The 24,382-nt window shown below is 36.5% G+C and overlaps 1 protein-coding gene across 5 annotated transcripts in view; it reads left to right on the plus strand.

Annotated features, from left to right (window-relative positions):
- LOC149799646 (serine/threonine-protein kinase TBK1-like) overlaps positions 1-24,382 on the plus strand; it is a 167,544-nt gene that overhangs the window by 56,079 nt on the left and 87,083 nt on the right. The window contains exon 1 of one of the 5 annotated variants that reach the window (XM_089958988.1): positions 22,959-23,323. The exons of 2 other annotated variants lie outside the window; for them this stretch is intronic. The gene's annotated coding sequence lies outside the window, so the exon portion shown is untranslated. Of the gene's footprint in view, positions 1-22,958; positions 23,324-24,382 lie in introns of those variants that run through there. 2 more of the 5 variants (XM_089958992.1, XM_089958991.1) reach the window with 2 other exon arrangements.

The raw sequence follows: 24,382 nt of genomic DNA on the forward strand, positions 1-24,382 counted from the left end.
TTAAAAAAATACGATCCGATGGTTTTGTGGTCGGAAAGTTCACCTTGTAAACATATTTGAATGTTATAAAACTTGAACTCAGTGTAAGTAAGTTATATTGCTAAACTATTATTCGAAAAGTCAAGGTCGAGGTCAATCATTGGCTTTAGATTTGATACAAATAAACATAATGTGCTAAAATCTTTGAAACTGTGGCTTTTGCTTGAGTGCAAATATCAATTCAGACTCCACACTTGTTATCCAGTAAATACAAAAAAGGACACTTGTAATTTGAAGAGATATGACCGACATATGCGTGAATGCGTAAAAACAAGTGTGATTCGCTGCTGAAAACAGGAAGTCCGATGAGGAAAGTTTAGTAAAACTGAATTTGCCAGAGCATGAGAAATATGCTTGTTTATGCTTAAATTTATTGTGAATTTTCAGTAAAATATATTAGAATTTATTTGGTGTAGATGTTTTCAATGCAGCAAGCGAATAGTTAGACTTGACTTCAAATACAAATAAGGATTTCTAGACAGCATATCTCAATCTGATTTAAATGGAGATAACTTACAGTAAGTAGATCCGGTGGCATACACGAAAGGTCATTTTGTCAATCTTTTGAATCACCAATCATATAACTGCTTTAATTTTTTCGACAATAAGAAACGTCGTTACCAACGATTACCCTCTCTATCAAAGCATTTTTTTTATCTGATACGTCGTGACGTGAACTTTTATCAATACATATCAGATTTTCGTATGTCGGAGGTCTTGATTTTGGTAAGAAAGTGTGTGGCTGTGTATGTGTGTTACGACTCGATTGTATAAGACTAAGTAACAGAAAAGAGCGAAAACCAACAAGTTTGTTTAAAATTAACAAATAATTAATTTCCCTAGAATACAAAGTAAACATTTGAAAAGAACTTACATTATTGAAAACTAAATCCAAAATAGTCACAAATTCAGATGTATAGAGTTCCAATTGAATTCCAGTGGTATTCTCAATCAATTCTGGTATTTAAAGTGTCGATGTGCCTGTTTTTCGAATATGCTAATGCATCAATGGCCTGGGATGTGGTGATGTGTTAATAGCCTTCTGATATATCACAATACTATAATCCAAAATGTCTTCGACTGAATTCGCCATAATTCCAAATTAATTTAGCCAAAGAATATTATTGAAAACTTTGTAATGCCAGTGAATTAAATAAATAAATAAATAAATCCAAATTAAAAACTGAACACATCAATAAGACCGGTTCTCTTTTGGTTGTTATGGCAAGAATAAATAATTGTTTCAGGTAAACAGCATTATATTAAAAGCTAAACAATAATAATAGAGCCAGGATGTAGGTTAATCTCCTATCTTAACCATTAAAAGATATCAGTAGGTTTAGGAATTTCCAAGTGAAAAACTAATATCCTATCTTGATTTGCACAGCAACAAAAAAAACATGTATACTTCCATTGATAATGATCGGTATATTTAATCTATATTCATGAATGAATAATTGTTTCAGGTAAACAACATTATATTAAAGCTAAAACACAATAATAGAGCCAGGATGTAGGCCAGTCTCCTCTCTAAACCATTAAAAGTTGTCAATATATTTTAATAATTTCTAAGTGAAAAACTAATTTCCTATATTGAGATACAAATAAACATGTTTACTTCCATTGCTAATGATCGGAATATTTAATCTAAATTCACAGAGAAATATTAGCTCTGTATTATGTGATTTACAAATAAATGTCACTGGTCAGGTACACCATTAACTTGATTTTGGACAAAAGTCAAGTATAAAAAACAGATATTCATAGCATATAATCATTGAGGAAAGCTATCAACAATAAAAATAAAAATTAAATTTACATAACAGTGTGTGTGTGTGTGTGTGTGTGTGTGTGTGTGTGTGTGTGTGTGTGTGTGTGACATAGTTATATGTACTGACAATGTTTTCATGGATTATCAAAGTGATGGACCTGCAATAACAAATTAAACTATCATCGACAATATTTACACACCCAATATTCTTGTGTCGAAAAAAATGTTATTGACCATCTGGAATAAAAAGAACAAATTCATTCCTTTAAACGAAAACGTTCATATCGAACATTTTTATTTTTGAAGCATGGTCTTAGGTTACAAACTTGGCGATCGACTCATCGCTGATACGGGTTGCCAGTACACACCTAAGATAGAACATTCTTGTTTGCACTGGTTTATATATTGGATGTTCTAAATTTTCGGTAATTGCTGTCAGCACCCACCTCCCTCAATAATGCCTACCGCCCCCAGCACACATACCTGTTCACAGATGTGTTTTAAGTATATTGTTCCCCACGCTACGTATGTATGTATGTATGTATGTATGTATGTATGTATGTATGTATGTATGTATGTACGCATGTATGTTTGGATGTATGTATGTATGTGTTTTTGTGTGTATGTATGTATGTATGTATGTATGTATGTATGTATGTATGTATGTATGTATGTACGTATGTATGTATGTATGTATGTATGTATGTATGTATGTATGTATGTATGTATGTATGTATGTATGTATGCATGTATATGTGTATGTGCGTGTATGTATGTATGTATGTATGTATATATGTATGTGTGTGTGTATGTATGTATGTACGCATGTATGTTTGGATGGATGTATGTGTTTGTGTGTGTATGTATGTGTGTATGTATATATGTATGTATGTATGTATGTATGTATGTATGTATGTATGTATGTATGTATGTATGTATGTGCGTGTATGTATGTATGTATGTGTGTATGTATGTATGTATGTACGCATGTATGTTTGGATGGATGTATGTATGTGTTTGTGTATGTATGTATGTATGTATGTACGCTCGCACGTATGTACGTATGTGTGTATGTATTTATGTATGTATGTATGTATGTATGTATGTATGTATGCATGCATGCATTTCATTTTTTATTTGTGTCTGTCATTCACTGTTTCCTGTTTATTCTTATAGATGTTTTAGTGCTTGCTTAATGTATTATTATTGATTTAATACGTTATTTTTGTGATGTTTGGATCCTTGCATCTTGTTTAGTATTATTCACGATTCTTCTTAACAAAAAATTATCAATCAAGATTTTATTTACGTATCAAAATATTATTCATACGAAGCTTCTGACAACAAGGTGTGTTGATGCTGACAAAATTGCTGATGTTACATCTTTTTGTTTCAAACAAAAGACCATAATTTCTCTTTAATATACGAGTATTGTTATTTTGTGAACCTATTCTCTAGAAACGATGCTCACGCAGATTTTGTATGGCTATAAAAACCACGTTACGCCAAATACACCAAGGCACCTTGCAAACAGATGCATTCAGACAGATAGAAGGACATCATAGCTCTTAAAAGTTTATGGCACTCAGCGATCAAAACTAAATTCTGTCTGAATAAATTTCATGCTCTATTTTGCAATATATTTTTCACTTTAAACTAGCTGTAACCAGGCTTTTTTTTTCTTGCGACGTTCTTTGCCAAATTCTGCAAACAAGTCTTCATTTTGATAGAGCGTAAAGTAAAATCGTCCTCTGGAATAAAATAAATATTACTTATCCAAAGTTGACAAGGGTCTCTACACATTTTGATACTGTCCAAATATTGTAATCTATCGGGGTTAGCCAGAAATAACATATATAAATCTAGCTTTAGCCTTCACAACATTCCTTACTCTTTGATACCGTTCTCTGGTTTGACTTTGCTCAGAAGTAACATTTTATCTTCTGTGGACAGATGTAATTAATTTTACTCCGCATACCAACTGCTGATTAATAACAGACACGTACAGGTAAAGATCACATTCGCCCCCCGTTTCTAACATTCATATTCTCCCGCTAAATCAGCACACGATAGGGGTGCTATAAATATCAGTCAAGTGTGCTTTATGTTCAAGTATTAAAATGAGTGTCGTTTAAGTGAAAATTAATTTTCTTTAATGCGATTGTAAAGTTTTTCGATGATCTTCTTACTTGTTTTAGCTCGATCAAGACGAAACTATTTGGGAGTAGGGCCTCGCATGGATTGAAGTGCACCAAAGGGTTTCCAAAAAAAGGGCGAAACACAAGCCTTTGATACTACTCTGTGATTTTAGAAACAAATTTCGAGGAGTGTATTTATTTGAAGCAAGCATATGATACCGATCAATATACACACAGCAAGCTCAATGAATAAAGTATGCACTGATTGTAACTATACTATATCAACAATTTCCCTGTATTGATTTTGTCTAAGCAATACTATACATTAGGGTATGCTTTCTATAGCACGATTTTGTACTGACAAAAAGAGAAATATATAGTCGACTTGTGAATATTTTCGTATTGAAGAAATGCTTGTGATGGTTTATATACAAATGTCAAGCAGTAACCAAGCCATTGATTCCCAAAATATACTGAAGACATTTATGGAGGTGTGCAATAGTGATATAAACCTACCAAATTATTGGAATATCAACAATTGGCATATAAACTGATATCGCTGTATCGTTTGAATGCACTATACAGGTTTATTAAAGAAGCACATAAAATGGTGAACACATTCTAGGAAACAAAACAGAGCATATTGATAAGTTGATTAACCTGGGAGTCACCTTAGTAATAGAAACAAAACAGATTGGTGCAGATTTTTGAAGCAAACAAAACGAAAATGAATATGCAGACCATCATGCAAGAAAGAGTACACCTACAAAAGAAACAACTCGCTTACTGCATCTGAAACGAGTGGCATTTTTGGTGAGGTCAGAGACGAAGCTATTCAAGAGCAGGCTAAATAAACAAATTCTTTAGCCATGAATATATGAATGGCATCCGAACTCTCAACCAGCAGTTTTATTTTACAAAGCAATATACCACCCCAAAATGAGGACGATGTTTATAAGATGTTTGATGCTATTGGGCACATACCTCACCCTGACAAAATTGATGATGGTGTCGTGCTTAGTGATGAGGCGTTTGAGGTTATTAAGGCTGATATTTTTCTCAAAGAAGTTTTAATTTGTGATCTCAAGGAATTTCGCTATGACTACGCATAATTGGCGTACATAATTGTTTGACAAGGGCTTATTTACAATTTTATGATAGTTCTGTTGAAACTAGACACTACGAGATTTTCTATAGAGTACCACTGGAGGCTTATAACAGAATAAAACAAGAAATGTAGCAGTGTTTCCACCAATTATTGAACACGTTCACGTGATATATATAGGAATCTCCATGGTATTTGGACAGAATAAATGAACCCTATGGCACAGCATGCCATCACGATTATTGTAAAACACATTCGCAGGTGCTACACGATGGCATAGGGGCACGGCTCTGCTTTAAATTCGGCATCATCTTTGCCTGCCTTGTTGATCTGTTCGCGAGTACTATAAAGCGCGCAGAAATAAATGGAAACTACAAACATACGTGGCTGCGCAAGCAAAACAAATACAATAAAGACAATAAAATAGAAATAAATAAAATAATAACCACGATTAAAGTGATTTGCAGTTTCTGATCCTGATAAAATCTAAAAAATAAAACAACCCATCGACAGATTTTCCCGATTAGAAACACGCGTCAACCATCCTTAGTATAAACATGCTTACTGTGCCACGGCTACAACAGCTTGCACGGCATCATGGAATGTACATACCAAGCAGTATTAGAATGGCAGATATGCTTGAATTATTAAGAAACATATCTGTACCGAATCCACCACCACTACCACCACCGTCGGTTGCCACTGTCACTGCAGCATCAGCAACAACAACAGCAGCAACAATTACAAACAAATATAGCAACTAAAACAATTTGCACGTGAGCATAATATCCGAGTACCCAGATGTGCAAGAAAAGCCGACATCCTTGCGGTATTAGACGAGTATTAACAAAACCATCGTCTTCGTCGTCTCTCATCTGATATGGCTACTGAAGCGGCTGAGTATGTTCGTGAAAAAAATCCACAGAAATCACAAGTTCCAGAATTTAGATTTAAAAAACATAGTGCTGAGATCGAAAATCAAGTAAATATTATCTTATCCAAATACGCATCAGGCAAAGACACACACATACATACATATATACGAGCAAACCGCTAGCGAAATAATGACAACTATTATTCCTGGAATCTTGGCGGTGTTGCGAATTTTGGTCACGTTGGGGATAAGGCAGACATTGTCCTTAGTGATCATCTAGTTGTGTTGCTTAGTGACAAGGATTGATTTAAGACTACTAATCTTTGAATTCACAGTGGTGCTCGCGTAATCCTGAAAAGTAAGGACAGCAGCACCATCCGTGATGAAATTGGCAGAGGTATTGATAAGATTCTCGAAACGCTTGAGAAATACACTAATGCAGGACCGTAACGGACTTTCGAAAAATGTTCACATGTCATGCTACATCTCAGACTGTATCATCCGTTTCACAGATTAAGTTACATAGTAACACCAAGCTGGATACAGCCAATATCAGTTATAAATGTGAAAACCTCGACAGCACATGTTTTGAATGGGCAATTTTGTCAGTGTCACATCTAGCCAGTGATAACCAAAATTTGCCCCGACAAATGCTTTTATCAACTGGCACTATCTCCCCGTGGACAGAACATACGTACTCAAATTCATTTTTGCTACTGAGTGAAATGAAAGAATCAACATCAATATCGCACATTGTATGAATAAATAATCTTGCTTGGCTACGTAACCGACACAGCAAGTAGCATATCAAGAAATATCCATGCTGACATTGCATGCATATATATAAGACTCAAGAACTGCTCATTATTCATGACTTTTACTGTGGTGGTTTCAGTTAAAAACCACAGCGCACAACAATTCCTTAGCCTGGTAAAAACAGATTTACTACAGTACATCTAAAAATGAAAGTCCGTACATCATCTACGGGGATTTTGAATGCCTGAATATTACAGCGGCAGATGCTAATGCACCTAGCTCTAATAAGGATAATATCAGTCGAACTGTGCTGAATAAATCTAATGCGGGTTTTGTTATTCAGTTGTACGATACGATGGACAAACAGGGCAGCCAGTCCTTTATCGTGCTCAGAACGCTAGCTCTCAAAACATAGATGAGGTATTTCTCAGATCGATCGAAGTTATAACAAAATTGATTCTCACCAGTACGCATGCGTATGGCTGTTGATATTATTCGTAAGTTCTCCGCAGCCACTCACTGCTGTATTTGTGAATAAGCTTTCACTGAAAAGCAAAGTCTGTCCAACGAAAAAGAGCAAAGCCATTTCAACGACGAAACTGAATGCCCCGGTTCGAAAAGTTCGTGATCACTGTCACATCACTGGAGCGTAAAGAGGTGCCGCACACAACGCATGCAATCTACGGCTGCGAATTTACCCTAACAAAACCAAAATTTCTGTGGTGCTTCATAACTTGCGTAGGTACAATGGTCACTTAATAATGCAAGCAATAGCCACGTCATCAAAATCACCGATAAGCATGATCCCCAACAACATGGAAAAAGATATCACGTTTCGGCTGGGGCAGTTGCAGCTTATCGATTCGTTAGAGTTTATGAATTCTTCCTTATACAAGTTAGCAAACAATCTGACGGCGGAAAAGTTCAAAATCACTCGTCGATACTCTCCAACTAATACAGACCTGCTGACGAAAAAAGATGTGAATCCATACGAGTATATTATTGACTGGAACAAATTTGCTTAAACTCAGTTGCCACCGATCGAAGCGTTTTAGTAATCAGTGTCACGTGAGGGTATTTCAGAAAATGATTACGAATACGCAAAGAAAGTTTTGTCAGCATTCAAGTTAAAAAACCTTGGTGAATGTCACAATCTGCATATGCGCACAGATGTGTTTGAGACATTTCGTGATACTGCAACGCACGTATCCAAGCTCCATCCTGCGCATTACTTCTCGTCACCGGGAATGGGTTGGGATGCATTGTTGTTCAAAACCAAAACTGAGCTGAAACAGCTGATATTGATCAATCTGTTTATCGAGCAATCACTTCGTGGTGGAATATCAACGTCAAGTCACAGATGCGCTCGTGCCACCAACCCAAACGTGAACGGATATGACCCGCTGACCTCAATAGTTATATATAGCATGTATCTAGATCCAAATAACCTTTAAGGATCGGCCATGATGACACCACTTCAGGTTGCTAGATTTCAGTGGATCGATACTGCCCACATTGACCTACAAAGCACGTGCACGCTCACAACATTAGCAGTGACCATGGATACTTCTTAGAAGTTGATCTGGAATATCCTGAGCATTTGCAGTAGGTGCACAAAGATTATGCGCTGATACCACATAGTTGTCCCCGTATCATTCTGCAATCGTCGATGAGTCCGGCCTCAAATACACTGAAAGTACTAAACTGGTACCAAGTCTTAAGACCAAACACAATTATATAGTGCACGTGCGAAATATGTAGTTGTATCTGCGATTGGGTATGCGTACCAAAATGCATCGAGTGCTTGGATTTTGTCAGCAAGCTTGGAAGGCTCCGTACATTCAAATGAATATTGATCTACGCACAAAGGCCGCCAATGATTTTGAGAAGGACTTCATCAAGGTGATGAACAATGCCGTGTTTGGGAAAACCAGGGAAATCTGGGTAAACGAATTGCAATCGATGTTATTGGTGATATTGTGCAAGACAGACTTCTAAGGCTCATCGCTGACTCAACCTTTGAATCCAGAAAAATCTTTGATGGTGGACTTATTACCGTTCACAGTAAAAAATCAAAGGCAACTTTGACAGAAACAATCTATGTTTTTTTTCGTCTGTGCTGAACTTGTAGAAGCTGCTCATATACGAATTTTACTATGACAAAATTTAAACTGTTTTATCAGGATAGGATCAAGATGTTGTACAACGACACCGATTCGTTGCTGATACATATCACCACCGATGTGTACGCGGACATGCACAACCAAGTTTGGTCAACCAATTTGATATCAGCGAGTATCCGAAAGAACATCCGTTGTTTTTAGTAACGCCAATAGAAATGGTGCTGCTATGTTCAAAGACGAATGCTCGGGTAAACTAATGCCGACCCAAAAATATTAAGCAGGTCAAAGGTGTTCCGAAGGTTATTGTAGAAATAGATCTCAAACACGAACTGTATTTGGTATGTCTTCTAGGCCGACGTGAATACGCACACACGGCAAATATGATCAGATCTAACAAACAGTGCCTGGGTTATATAGATGCACCAAGGTGAGTTTGTTCCGGCTTGATAAAAAGCTATGAATTCTCCCCGATGGAATCACCACTTGCGCATTTGGTTATTGTGATGTTGTAAACCAACTTAACCGTTGATACTGGCTAACGTGTCAGCACAAATCTTGGTGGAATTACCGTTTTAGATGGGGTGACTTGTGATTCGTCTCGCTAGTAGGCTTTGGTACGCCACTTGATGATGTGCCCAAAGGGTAACCGGTTGGTTGTCTAGGAGTATAAATCTGTTCCAAGATCGTGAATACGTCGACGGACCATACCGTGTCAGTAGCATGACGTTGTTGTCCACCTTACAACTTTCCAGGTGCATACAAATACCGAACAAACCTGTATCTGAGCAGTTATAACGGTGCCGGCTGTGCAATCAGTGTTTGAGTAACAGTAACGGGTTCTTGTTGAATCGCATTAGCTGGTTTTAATCCATTCATGCGTGTGATTCCATTGTACAATGCTGCTATAACTAATGGAAGTCGTGCTATCCAATCCCAAGACCGCTCTGGCCTCATCAAAAATGTATATGCGTAGTGATGACCTAATAATCGATCTCCAACAATACGATTAAATCGTTCCACAGTATCTTAGCCATGATGTACTTTTACAAGTCCAACACCTACTCGCACAGATTGGCCAACATCACAGCCACAGATCGGAGAATGTTTTTTCCACGATCCATGTCAACAACCGACGCCATGTGATCTTTCGGTGTACATAAATGGGCTCGAGTGCATCTGCAACACTTGCACAATCTTTTGATGTCAACAGATCTGCTTCTTTGTATCTGCTGTTTAGCACGTGCTTATATATGTGCAATCGGCCTTATAGATCACGGACACGATCATGCGGACGACACAACAAATCGGCCTGATGAACCTTATTTGGCATTTGGAAATCCAACAAACCACCGGATATATTTCTTTGTACTGATAAGTAATGTTGCCACAGTGCTTGTTTAGCCAGCCAATCTTGAGCAATCCCTTACGTGACCTTGGCTGCACTGGTTAACTGTTCCACGGCTCTGTGTGTCCATTGTTTGTTAATATCGGTATCATTAGCTTTTAATGAATGGACTTTTGTCCATGGGAGACTCTTTGTCCACCATCCAATGCAATCTTGGCTTTCATACCTCCTGTGAAAACCCATCGTGCGATTCTTTCTCGTAATGTTGAATTAATCGCATTTAAGTCATGGATCAGATCTACGTCGGCGCGTTCATGTCCACGGATATTTTTGGATGCTTTATAAGCAAGGTCACTTCGGTAACAAGCAGCATCAACGCGGTTGATAGGTACCTCAACAGGCTTTGGTTGGTTATTAGAATAGAGACGTACATCTAGCAGAGCACCTGGTAATTGTAGCCAGAAAGGTGCTTTTCAACCGGATATTTACTTCACGTTGTCCCTAGTAACTTTGTTAATGCTGCCACGATGTTACCGCTGCCAACTTTTATGTATAACCCTGCGAATTTTCGGCTTCCTAATGAACGTAAACTTCTGTGACCCACGTCGAACACAAGTTCTCATAAATCGCTGTTCGTCCATTACGTGTTTGGACTCGAGTTGAATTTGCGGTACGTGTTTTCGTGCGATATCGCACATAACATGAAGACACGATCGTATTAATAAATATTGCATTATTATTTAATGACATCACGCAAAAGAAAATTTGCAGACGATTTTTCACTCATTGATAGGAACAGGCGTCATACTGAACCATATTCAAGGGTAACTCATGGTAGCAAGGATTCGTTTCGTAAAATGGCCTCCATCTGAGACCTTAATATGAGGAATTCTTGGGATGTTCCAACTTGTATTTCAGATTAGAGATGGGAATAACTCCATATATTGGTCGTCTGGGCCCTGTTTGATAATACATGGTATAAAACATCAAAATACCACCTAGAACTGTGTACTGATTACCAACGTGAACTAAGAAATGAATGTGCGGTCGTTAGTTTGATTAATATAAAATTAGCAGTATTAGTTCGATTTATACAACCCTTCTGGGACAACGATTCTTGTCCTGACGCCACTGGAGGCATTCAAATGAATGAAAAATCGACCCGAAGCCACACTCGCGTTGCGCAGTGTGTTCGCCAGTGTTACTTTTACCAATACATATATATATATATAAAGAGAGAGAGAGATAGCCTGTCTGATGATATATGTGTGTGTTTGTGTTAAGACTATATGGTTGTAAACTAAGTTGTATCAATTTATTTTCCTAAAATGCAAAGTGAAAATTCAAAAGATACAAAATTGTGAATTAAATTCTAAATAATCCTAAGTCTTCTATCACAAATCCAAAACTAAAAACTGTTCTGAATGAATTCCAGTACGCTTGAATGTGCTGATGTATAATAGTCTTGAATGTGCTGATGTACCAATAGTACCTCAATGATACAATCCAGTATAGATTTGAATGAGTCCTCAATAATTCCAAAGGTATGTTTTAGTCTAAATTGTGAATGAGCACTTTTTATTTCCAATTAACAATTTAAACAAATGAGTCCTCTCAAATTATGTCCGAACACAACCAAAATTGATAACACAGACTAATCTTAAAATAGGAATGAGGACTTTGATTACAACATCTTTATATACATCTCCACTTGAACTATGTTACAATTAGCATTTTGTTTAAAAACTAATGGAAACTTCTAAAATGTAGTTAACAAGTTCGCTTCGAACACATGCCAAACTCGTAAACAAGGCTAGTTTTTAGTAAATATCTGTAAAACGTCACAAAAGTAAAAAATCTACCCTCTATCACGGATAAGCGTCAAGCACATAATATAAATTAAATGCACATAACTCTATGTGTGTGTGTGTGTGTGTGTGTGTGTGTGTGTGTGTGTGTGTTGCATAAGTGACTTGGTCGCATAAATGACTTGAACGTATCACGCCGATAAAATGTATTCAAGGTTATAGGTTGCAAGTCTTAATAGTTTTCAAGTTATAACAGTAAGGATCGGGCATTGGGGCGGGGTCTGTAAGGATACACCCACGAAACTATACTAACTGAATGAATGAATTCCCCAATTATAAAACAATTAAGTGTATATCTGATATAATGGTGATACCATGCATAGTCTCTAAGTTGCGACCCAAGGGCAGTCAATTTTTCTATGCTATGACCCATTAAAAAAAAAAAACTTCACAATGTGGTACCTTCCATTCATGACAGTGATAGCTTATATATATTCCCGTCTTTCATTGTCTAGAGAATCAAAATTTACTTGCATATTTTATAATGGAAGAAAACTGATTATTATACGTCCTCATTGAATATGAATTCAGCGTGATACGCTGGTTCAACAGGGCCAGGACCCAAGACAGGGCATGAATGATGTCAAGCCAGAGTATTACACTGCAAAAGTTTTCCTTAGACTGAAATTGTACATTATCTTGATTATCATATTTGAGACAATAGTGTGTTGTTAATCAGGTAGAAATGATAGAACCTCTGTAATTTGTGATATTTACACCTGGTAATCTTTATATTCTTGAAAACATAAGTTAGGTAATTCCTTTGAGACGTCATCATTAGGACATAAAATCTCCCGCCTCCCAAAAAAGACAAAGACTAGCCCAAAATCAATTGGAGAGAGATATACTGGCTTTGTGATGTCTTTCTTTGCGGCCGTCACACTAAATTGCAAGATTTCTTACAGATCAAATTTGATATTAAGATGCCTGGATTGGATGCCAGTACTTGTCTAGGTTCTAGTGATTGTGACCTTATTTTTCAGTTATTATTATTAAACCTTTTGGCTCTGAGTTTGGTCTTGTTTTTCTGATGATCCTTATGGGAAACGCTATTCTTATTTTCCGTTTGCTATTATGCAGTACACGTCCTAGCATTTACGAGTATTTTTTTCTTTAAAGGCATAACTGAAAACATATGGATATCGTTTTTACTTTGAAAAGATTGAAATTATCTCTTCGTAATATTCATTTTTAATCCTGCATGCACGCTTCGAATTTCGAAAATATCGTGTTATTTCTATATTTGTTGTCTATAAATCTCACATTTTTTTCCAGTTGGACTTTGACCATTATTTTGTTTGTTAAATAAACATTAGTGGCATCCTTAAATAATAACCTTTATTGTGTTTTGAAAGCTTTTACGATAAAGTGTTAGCCGTTGAAAACCAAATATTTGTATTAAAAAATGTGTATGGTGAAAAATACTCATCCATATTTTATATACGCAGTTCGCTTTTGCAGATATATTTATCATCTATTTGTTTGTTTCTGAATTTGCATGTAACTGTTTTTTATTTATCTCTTTAAATCTGTTGATTCATCTTCATCGTTTGAATACTATTTCTTTTGATTTCTTCTTAAATCGCATTCATTACCATTTAGTAACACTGTGCTCATTCTGATCGCCTTTTCCGTTTTCATACATACCATTTTGTTATTAATTGGTCATGTTTTAGATTTATTTTCTTTTGTCCCCTTTGATTTCATGATCAACACAAATTTGAATGCCGTGCAAATTTTGAATTCGTTGATTTTCGAATGTGCTGTATTTTTTCTACATTTATCACATTCATGGAACTTATTATCTTTCATACTCTAAAACTTGCAATGCTGTTTGCCACTTGTGTCTATGCATTTTGCTTCTTCTGACAAGTATTTTAATGTAACAATTCTTTCAGTCGGTTACCAACTCTTTAAAGATTCATTACATCCTGCGATTTTACAAGTATACATCGTGCATTCTTTTGCTCTTCAAAATCATGTTTAGCTCTTTGCATATGCCATCTTCTTTGTAGTTTCAACTCGTGTATAAATTCTTCAAGGGAAAATATATACACATCAAAATCACGATCGCTTATAATAAGCAGGTACAATAAAATTACATATTCTGTTTATATTTTGATTTACCTATTAAATTACTGCGTTCTTTTTTTCTGGAAGTTAGAAGCATCATTCGGAATAAATCCTTTCCGACCTAACGAGTACTAACCGCTCCGGTGGCCTAGTGGTTAGAGTATCCGCCTCGGATGCGCGAGGTCGCTGGTTCGAACCCCGACCGAGTCATACCAAAGACTTTTTACAAATAATACTAACAGCTGCCTCGCTTGGCGCTCAGCATTTAAGAGGTTAGTGTTAGGACTGGTCGGCCTGGTGTCAGGATAATGTCACTGGGTGGGTCATCATGCTACGTGTCTGCAGCATGATGTCCCAGTGCTAGACATCACTATAAACTGTCACACTGCAGACATCGTAGCGATATGACTGAAAAATTGTTTAAAGCTACGTTAAAAATCTAAATTACACACTCAAACACACACACACACCTAACGAAAACTCGCTTGCACGAAATGCAATTTTTTGACTGCTAGGCCACCAGCAATAAGCGGAGTTATAATTTTGAAGGACATGACGTGAACATGAACTGTTATCAATGCATATGAGATCTCCGTTAGGTCGGAGATTTTTTTCAGATTGGTGTGTGTGTGTTTGCGTGCGTGCGTGCGAGTGTGTGTGTGTGTGTGTGTGTGTGTGTGTGTGTGTGGTAGTTATAGGTACTGACAACTTTTATATGTAACTGCAATATCAAATTAAACTACCATCGACAATATTAACAAATCCAAATCTAATATGTTTTACACCCAATAACTGTTGTTAACCATGCCAGGAAAAAAAATCTATCAAACTGAAGAGAAAAGTTCACGTGAAAACAAACTTAATACAGGCTCCCAGCGCACAAATATGGGTAAGTGCTTGACTCGGCTTTTGCCCGTTGATATTCCTGCTTAGCTTTGCTTCCCCTACTTATAAAAAGAGCTGCTAAGAGATTATTTTTAAGCATATTGTTCTACAGGTCTGGATTTGCAAATATGTATGTATCTCTTTCATTCTTTTTTTTTTTTTCTATTTGCCTTTCATTGTTTAAAATTTTGGTGCTAGCTTAATATATCTTCATTGGTTTAATATATTGTATTTTTAGCAATATTTGGATGATCACATAATCTTCCGTATTAGCTGCTATTTCTCCTGAAAAATGGCTTTAACGGCCTTTGTTTTATTTTTTTAAAAACGACTATCAGCATGCTATCTATCAAAATATTAACAATACATAGTTTCTGAACAATCTTTTGCCGTGATTTTGACGCAAATGTTGGTAATACAGTGCCAACATTAACGAAGTTACAAGTTCTTGTTTAAAACAGGGGACCATAATTTGCCTTTTTGTACACGAACATTGTCGTTTCTGAAGATTGCCTTGAGAAACTATGCTTTTACAAAAGCCCAGCATTCTAGGGTTCAGTCATCGTTTTAAAATAGAGATCATAGGAAAATGAGAGTGTAATTTTCTAAACATTGTCTCGAGAAACTATGATTTCATACAAGCCCAACATTCTAGGGTTCTGTCATCGTTTCTGAATAGAGATCATAGGAAAATGAGTGTCATTTTCTAAACATTGTCTCGAGAAACGATGCTTTTACACAAGCCCATCATTATAGGGTCCCGTCATCGTTTTAGAATAGAGATCATAGGAAAATGAGAGTGTAATTTTCTAAACATTGTCTCGAGTAACTATGCTTTTACACAAGCCAAATGCCCTAGATCTCAGTCATCGTTACAGAATAGAGATCATAGGAAAATGAAAGACCCCCCCCCCCTCCAATCACCATATCAACACCTCCCCCAGGCACGCCAAACGGGGGAAAAGTGTTACAATACCATCCCTACAGAGAAGAAAACAATTTAGAAGGTCCACTGACGATAGCCTCCATTCCGCAGAAAATGACACCAGCTTCAGCCAGTCATAATTCTCAGCGCTCTCAGTTATTTCATTCAAGCATCATGGCTCAAAATGGAGACTCTGAGACGGGTTTTCAACGCCGTTTAAGGTATACTAATTAAGGGCACTCCCTATTGGTCTGACAATATGCCCTAGTTCTTTACGAGAATAATGAGAATAGTCACGTGGCGCTTCCAGGTGTCTGTGACTTCCAAATACCTGAACGACAACTTGCAAAAGCACTGTGTTAGTTATAGTCTTGGTAAGGACATCAAATTCGTTTGTTTCATGTCTACTCCACCTTCAATTTATTGTCAATAACGACAAATATGTTATCGTCCCATCTCAGTATCTCAGTCACTTAGGTAAGGAGATCAAAACGCACGTTAACAGGATACTGTCTCCCTCAAGAACGTGCCTTCACAACCATGTTACGATGTAACCCTAACCCTGTCTTCTTTTCTCTAAAAATCACATTTTAGCCTTGGGAATTTCTTTGCATACTGGATATCCTCGGTGAGAAAGCTGATATAATCTTGAGACGACAGTGTATAAGACCGCTGAAAAATTATTATCTTGCCTGAGTTGAAACTTTATCCAGTGGATCAAGCGAACTTATTTCGGGATACATATGGTCCAATATCATCTAGTTGGAGAACCACCAGACTTACAGCTTACAGCGGGTATCCCCTTGCAGCTTCAGCTTCCATGAATCACGATCTGCACGGATGCAAGCATGGGAGGTTTGCATGCTCCAAAAGCGCTCAATGTAAATCAGGCTCCTGGAGATGAAGGCCAGAGTGAATGCACTTCAATCCTAGCAGGAAAGGGCGTTCTTCTTCTATCTGCCAGCTCTCTTGGCAAGTGGGAACCAATTTCCCAGATCTTTCCTTCTATTTAGGGATTTTCTCAGGTGATGTCAACTCGAAAACTCCACATCCAAGTCCATCAACATCCCTAGCAGACTCAGCTAATTAATTCAAACCGAAATCTATTGGTATTCGCACGTATATGCACCCATTGGGATAAACCATTCTTGGGTTTGTTTACGACAAGGTGGAACCCATCTTTATGTCTTCAGTTCCAGATCAAAAAGAATTTCAAGCGAAGCTCTTTCAATGAAACACAATCATCTAGATGATTAGCCCTTCCCTCTAACCCATCTGATCTCTGCAGTCTTGCAAAAGCGAGGGAACTAAAGTATCTTCTGGTCAAGCTTGCTCCCCACAAGTGCAAAAAATACTAAAAGTTGTCTTCGCACTAAGGTAGGAGTCAAGCTACAGGGACTGGCTCCAAATCACGTTCAAATGTCGGTTACTACTGGAGCTGATGTGCATGCTCTTCCACGTTTTAATATAACTGCTGGGAGGCTGTGAAAGTATACATGGGGAGTGTATTATCGAAGAAATACATTTAATTCAGAAATTGGTTTCCTCTTCAGATACGTTACTTGATAATAATTCATTTGGAGAATAGGTAAGAGATGGAAGGAATTACTTGTGTTTTTTCCGGACAGAACCCATCTTTGGCCCCTTAATTATATACGAGACAGATTCACGTCGTCACATCTCTTGAGAGATAGGGGCTAAAGGTAGGGTACAGAAAGACCTATCTGCGGCTTATAAAGAAATCCCCAACCCTCCAAACGTCCAGTGGAAGTCGAGAGGCCGATAAAAAAAACAGGTAAAGTAGCCGACTGTGATTCTGCTATAGGACACACGGTACTAATGGTATGGAAAAATGGGAACCAGCCTGGAAATGGATGAACATAAAATAGAGTATATATGGGTTTGGCTGACCAGGATTGGTTAATAATGTAAGTTATGTTGTAGGAAAAAGAATCTTTTGAGAGCTTATCCTAGATGTAAGTGAAAAAAAATAGAGACATCGTTTTATTGATGGAATTTCAGTCCTTTGACAGTCTTGAGTTTGGAACACACATTACTAAATTTAGCACCTGACTCTTTGGTGCGGAATTGAAACCACATGTTTCAAACACATGCAGGTCCAGAAAATGCCAAGGCTCATATCCTTTCCTCTACACAGAAGCTGACATACAGGTTTTATCTATACTGATAAATATAGGTTTGATCATGAGCACTCAAAACATTTAAGTTATTGCTTTTTTAATATCATGGTATTTGCATAGGTTTACTATAGGAACTGAATTAGTACTGTGAGTCCTATAGACAGCCACAGCAATACACAGTGACTACATATATGCAAGTGCAATTTACGTTACTATAAATGCATTCACATGGTTATATTTGTGGATAACAAGCAAAATCAATACATTTTGTAAACCACAGAGTGACTTTAGGTAGGATATTAAATACATATTCAGATATATCAACTGTTGCCAAGAAGGGGGAGGGTTGAACAGTGTATGTTAGGTGGAGTGTTTAGCACTTTGGTTTATATCTATGCGATGCATATATAAAATTTATACAATTTACCATTTATAGAGTAATTACAGCAGACAATATGATATTTCCTAGTTGTGTTTTGTAACATAATGAATCAGATATGATCACTGAGCTCTTTTCCACCATGCTCAATGGTGAAGACCTCTCATGACTTTGCATTCCTCTAATTACATTCAGTCAACGTTTTGAAACTTCATATTTTGCATTTTAATGAACGTATGTCTACGTTACTTTAGTTCTAAATTATATGTCTTCTGGGGGGAATTTGAGGTAATTTTTGTCATTTATATATCTTTCTCTGTAATAATACATGTACATGTCACCATGACCTTTTACTCATTAATTACATAATATGACTAGGCTTGTAATATATTTCAGTATTATTTTGAAGAGAGACGAATGGCGATATTAAAAAAGACGATTCTTATTAGGTAGCTTTATTTTAATATTTTCTGATTTTTTTTAAATAAAGCTCAAATATTTAAATGTTGCCTGAAATGCACCATTGGTCTTTAGGTGAAGATGGACTTGCAATATAATTTAATACTCACAAATGTAATCTTTGACAAGCAGAACTAAGCACATTGCTTACTTATGTATTGAACTACTTAACCCTAGGGCTGTCAAGAAAATCAAGGGTGAATTTGGGACACACGGTATTAATGGTATGGAAAAATGAGAACCAGCCTGGAAATGAGTGAACATAAAAAAGAGTGTATATGGGTTAGGCTGACCAGGATTGGTTAATAATGTAAGTTATGTTGTAGGAAAAAGAATCTTTTGAGAGCTTATCCTAGTTGTAAGTGAAAACAATAGAGACATCCAGGTTTCATTTATAATGATAAATATAGGTTTGATCATGAGCACTCAAAAATTTTAAGTTATTGAATCTTTAATATCATGGTGTTTGCATAGGTTTACTATGGGAACTGAATTAGTACCGTGAATCTTATAGGTTCTACCTGATGAAACTGATCTACTTTGAAAGAATAAAAAGTCTCTGAGGCAAAAGCTAGAAAAAGTCGTTTAAGACCTCCGTCCCACGCCTTGGAAAATGTTGATTAGCTGACTCTTATGCTCGTATGCTTTGACAGTGGTTACTACTCAAACTTAACGAGCGATAGTTCCTGTTACACATATCAAATAATCCATCTTATCCAGGACGATAAAGCCGGAGCAGGTATATTATCCTTTCCCTTTGTCAATAGTACAAATAAACCAGATTTCTCTCTTCATGCAGGGTGGGTTTGATTCAGATACCACTTTAAAAAAAAAACTTATGGGATCCCACTAAGAAAGAAGTTTCACAACAAAAGACACATAAACTGCATTTTTCGGCCTAATGAGCATAAAAACTTTGATTGGTGTTATCTGTTTTTTCTCTAAAGGTTATAAATATTGGTCTTTTTATAATCATTATCAATGAGAGGTTAATATGCAACGTAATATTTAAAGTGTTTTTTAAAAAGAAATTGTTCAGTACAAATTTGAAAAAAAAAAGAGATTTCCCTCTCAATTTGTCCCGGCTCAATACCGTGTTGAGCAATAACTGATCTTACTTTGCACCCCTAAACACCTTCTGTTACTCTTGAAATCTAAGCTTCGAGAAAAAATAGGGCAGGCGATGAATAGAAAAACGAGGAAAGAAAAGTCAGAAAAATACTTTTAAAAACACTTCGGAAGATGGAATGCGGCAAACCAGAAATAAAGTCCACATTTACATGTAAACGACGAAATACTCGGCAGGCCTTCAGAGTGATTATAGTATCTTGCATGAACACGTGCTTGTGTTTACTTATTCACTTGAACAGTGTCATTTATATCACAATGGCGAAGAATGACTTAATGCAACACCTCGAGTACTCGTTTTGATATTCACGATTTTAAATATCTGCGGTCGATTGCAAAGGCTTTTGTTTACGTCTTAAGATGCAGTTAGGATGAAATAACAATTTTCATTATTAAATCGATAACTGAAATGTGATTTAGAAATAACACCAACATGCACTCAAATAAAGGAGTGAAATTCTATTACTTAAAGTTGTCATCGTCATTATTATCAACCTTCACGTCCTCATCATGAAACATGTTAACACTGCAAAGAGTCGTGTAGGTGGAAATGAAATAAATACTTACGGTAACATCTGAAACTGAATTGGCAGTAAAAACAAACACAGAACACGAGCTGTCAGTGGTCACATGTTCTCTTTCTTCTCGTCCTCCAATTTACTGGCATTATTATTATCATTGTCGAATTTTGCTGTTGTTGTGGTCTTTGTTTCAGGCATATCATATTATTGCAGACGGCTGTGGTGATTTTTTCACGAAAGAATACTTTGCTTAAAATTTTCTTTAGTGTTGAATTCGAGGTAAAGCAATGTGATTTAATGCCATTGTACTTCACCCTTGTCGATGGCTGAAGACACGTACTATCACTTTCTTCCGAGAAAGATGTAGTCAGTATAGATTATGAGTTATTTGTTGGTTCTTTCTATACGTAGTCTTTGCTCCTTTTTATATAGTATTATGGCACTATTTGCTTCGATTTATCTACTTTTAACTATTTTAATACCATTTGCCTGTACTCTTTACTGAACTCCGCAGTGTAAAATTACGAACACGCCATGAGGAGATGTGACATTATTTCCCCTCAAATTACGTACACAAAAACAACATTCTCAAACTCTTGGATGGAAAATTATCGTTTTTCTGTGGTACAAGATTATCATTTAAATAGTCAAAGAATATGAAATTTATCATTCGAGTTGTATTACTGACATAAAAGACTGCGTGTTGTGCATCTTTAAGGAAAATGCCAGATCTCTTTGTTTGAAGGTCTTGGAGAATTGGGAAAGGGTTGAAAGGAACGGGAAGCACAATCATAGATTCAGATATGTATTAACTGAACAAAATGCTCGAAACAACGTGTCACTAAAATGTCAACAATCTTTTTGTTGAATCACAGTAATATAATTTCAGATTTGAATTCACTATATAATCCAGTGAATGTCTCTGCCCAAGAATTTTATCAGAGCACTTCTGAATTTCATGAGAAAATAATCATTTAAAATTAATAATGTAAAAGGAATAACTTTCAGCCCAACTGGACACAACATATAATACAACTTGAAAGTGCTAGATCTTAAAGCACGAATAAAAACATCACCTTAGTTACAAGGTTATATAGTTCTCTACTTGAACTCAAGTCACAAGTAGCATTTTCTAAGAAAAGTATTACCTAAAGGAATATAACGTTCTTGATTGGTTCTGATGTTTACAAAATAACAGTAGTAGTTATTATAAACCAGAACCTGGACTATGTCAAATACACTAAGGAAATTCCCAAACCTAGACATAGACCCAAATAAACATATAGGCTTCTTTTATTAAATAAATAATTCTGATTTTAAACCCACACACACTGAGAATAATTTAGCTATGTATTAGTTGTTTAAAGCAAAAAAAAAGTCAATTCGGGTCAAGCAGGAATGAACTCAATTTTGGACAAGGCCTAGTTCAACATTTAATGTTACTTTACAGTAGCATGTTATCTAATAAAAATTTGTTTTTACAAACATTAACAAACAATGCAAATTAAATATACATAGCACACTAATGGCAAATTTCCAATTTTCTTTTCTCATGTAAGACGTCAGTATATAGCAGTTCAGTAATTAGTTGGTGACAGTTGCATTTCCTCCAAAATTATTGTATTATGGCACGGCCTGTATGCCTCTGGATGTGTTCAAAACTCATGAAAATGTGAATGTCTCGTATCATACTTCCTCGAAATGTTTTTTTTTGTCTGCTCGGTCTGTATATAATTAAAACTGACATTAGGGGTGGAGGTGGGATGGGCAGGTGGGGTCTGGGCACTTCCCACACGGCCTAGCCCAGCATATCGCATTATATAGCGTGGTGAAAGGAGGGAGGGAACTTGATTTTTGACAATTACTTATAATTAAAAAAAGTACAAAGACCAAATATCTTCTTCCAACACCCTCACTTGGCGTTTTTATTTTGTTTTACATTTCACCTGGTAATATTCGCCTTTTCATCAAGTACTGTATATTTCCATTTACCGTTGTAACAGCTGGGCACAGTGTGTACGTATACCAAATATGTAGAAGGAAACATTTTTCTGCATAGAGTAGAGAACTCAAGATATTATAATGATTTCCGAGGTTCGTTTTATTTTATTTTTACTTCTGCTCCTTCACTCTGCCAACTGAACTAGCACGGCTCCATATTAGAATGATGAAATACCGTTTGTGAACCTTTCGTTTTTACGAAATAGCTGTCATTTACTTCACAGGAAAGCAATCCGAACCTCCATGTTTGCCGAAACGACTGTTATACTTCAACGTTACATACTTATATAATCAATTATAAATCAATCGGATACATGTTTACAATTATACCCTCGTTCTATAAATATGTATAGGCATCGAAGCGCCACTTGGATGATCTGTCATCCTTGCCCTTTCACCCCTCCTTCACCTACCCCTTTTTGACGGGAATTTATTTTATAAACTTATTGTGGTAGCACTGATTTATATCCCTTTATTTATATGCGCTGTCGTATGAAGGAAGTATATTTCAGAGCCCTCGGGTGGCGATATGATAAGGTACATGTGTGACATGTTTGAAAAAGACATTTCAAAAAATTATATATCTCATGGGGAAAAAATATCAATGGTCCTTCTGGTAAGCTTTGCGTGCGTTAAACGTTATTAAGCTACCATTCATAAATATTTTCCAGAATTTCGAAATAAAAAATAAAAAAAACTATATGCAATAGTTGTACTATGGAATCAAGTAATGAATGCTCCCTTAATGCAGAGGAAATCTCAAACTGATATCAAGGCACAAAATTCCGTAAGGTAAGTACATGAATTTATATACATCATTTCTCTCCACGATATTCTATTTCACTGATTCCTTTGAAGTACATTCCTGACATTCTTGCGGTTTTTTGCTCACACACTTTTGTAATCTTATTTGTTAGCATAGGAATCAATGCGCAAACATGCGTTAGACTGTGTTTGCAGACCATTGTGTTGGTGGTCTAGGTTGAAAATACGACATGGGATGCTCATTTTTTTAAACCATGTTGAGTCATAAAGTATATGTTGCTCCCTATGATCTTGCATGCGTGGGAGGAGTGACAATAATCCTGATAATATCAACCATGCACAATGAATTTATACTATTGTATTTACTTCAAGCATGAACCAATTCTTAATGGATTATTTATTCTTCTTACTGGGTCAAACCACTAGGTCAAACAATTTCCGTTTAAAAGTTGTAATACGATGAAGACGCGTTTCATTCAACATAGAATTATCGCCTGGACTTTGCTTATCATGCGCGGTTGCACAATGACAAGACGTGCTGCTTGTGCCATTAATAACACTGGATGCCATGTACACACTGCATGAGATAGAGATAAATGTGTATATAGGATAAATTGTTCATAAAATATTTTGATTTAAATGTACCCCAATATCGCATACTTCAGGGCCGTAGTCATCAAGAGACACAACACAAAATGATATGACTAATTCATCATAGATTCAGGAGCAGAACCAGGGAGTAGGGAAAAACCGGTGCCCTTTCACCAGCTCCCAAACTGTCCCCCCAACGACCCATCCCCCCCCCCCAAAAAAAAAAGAAAATGAACGTGAATTACAGGCAATTTTCATCAGAGTACGTATTCTATACAGTTAGATGGTTACAATTATGCACTGGAAACACTTAAAATCCTGGAGTTTCCGGGGGCTTCACCTCCAGGGCCTCACCATGGGTTCCATTCCGCCGACCTTTTGCCTGCTTGTTGGATCTCTCCATAACAATATTATTGGACCCGCCCCGTGAGATTATTCATGAAAAGGGTGCAAAAGAGTTCAAGAAAAGGTTACCTTGGGGAAAAATATTAAAAA

This window comes from Sinohyriopsis cumingii, chromosome 5, assembly GCF_028554795.1.
Source record: "Sinohyriopsis cumingii isolate HCF-2022 chromosome 5, ASM2855479v2, whole genome shotgun sequence".
Lineage (NCBI taxonomy): Eukaryota > Metazoa > Mollusca > Bivalvia > Unionida > Unionidae > Sinohyriopsis > Sinohyriopsis cumingii.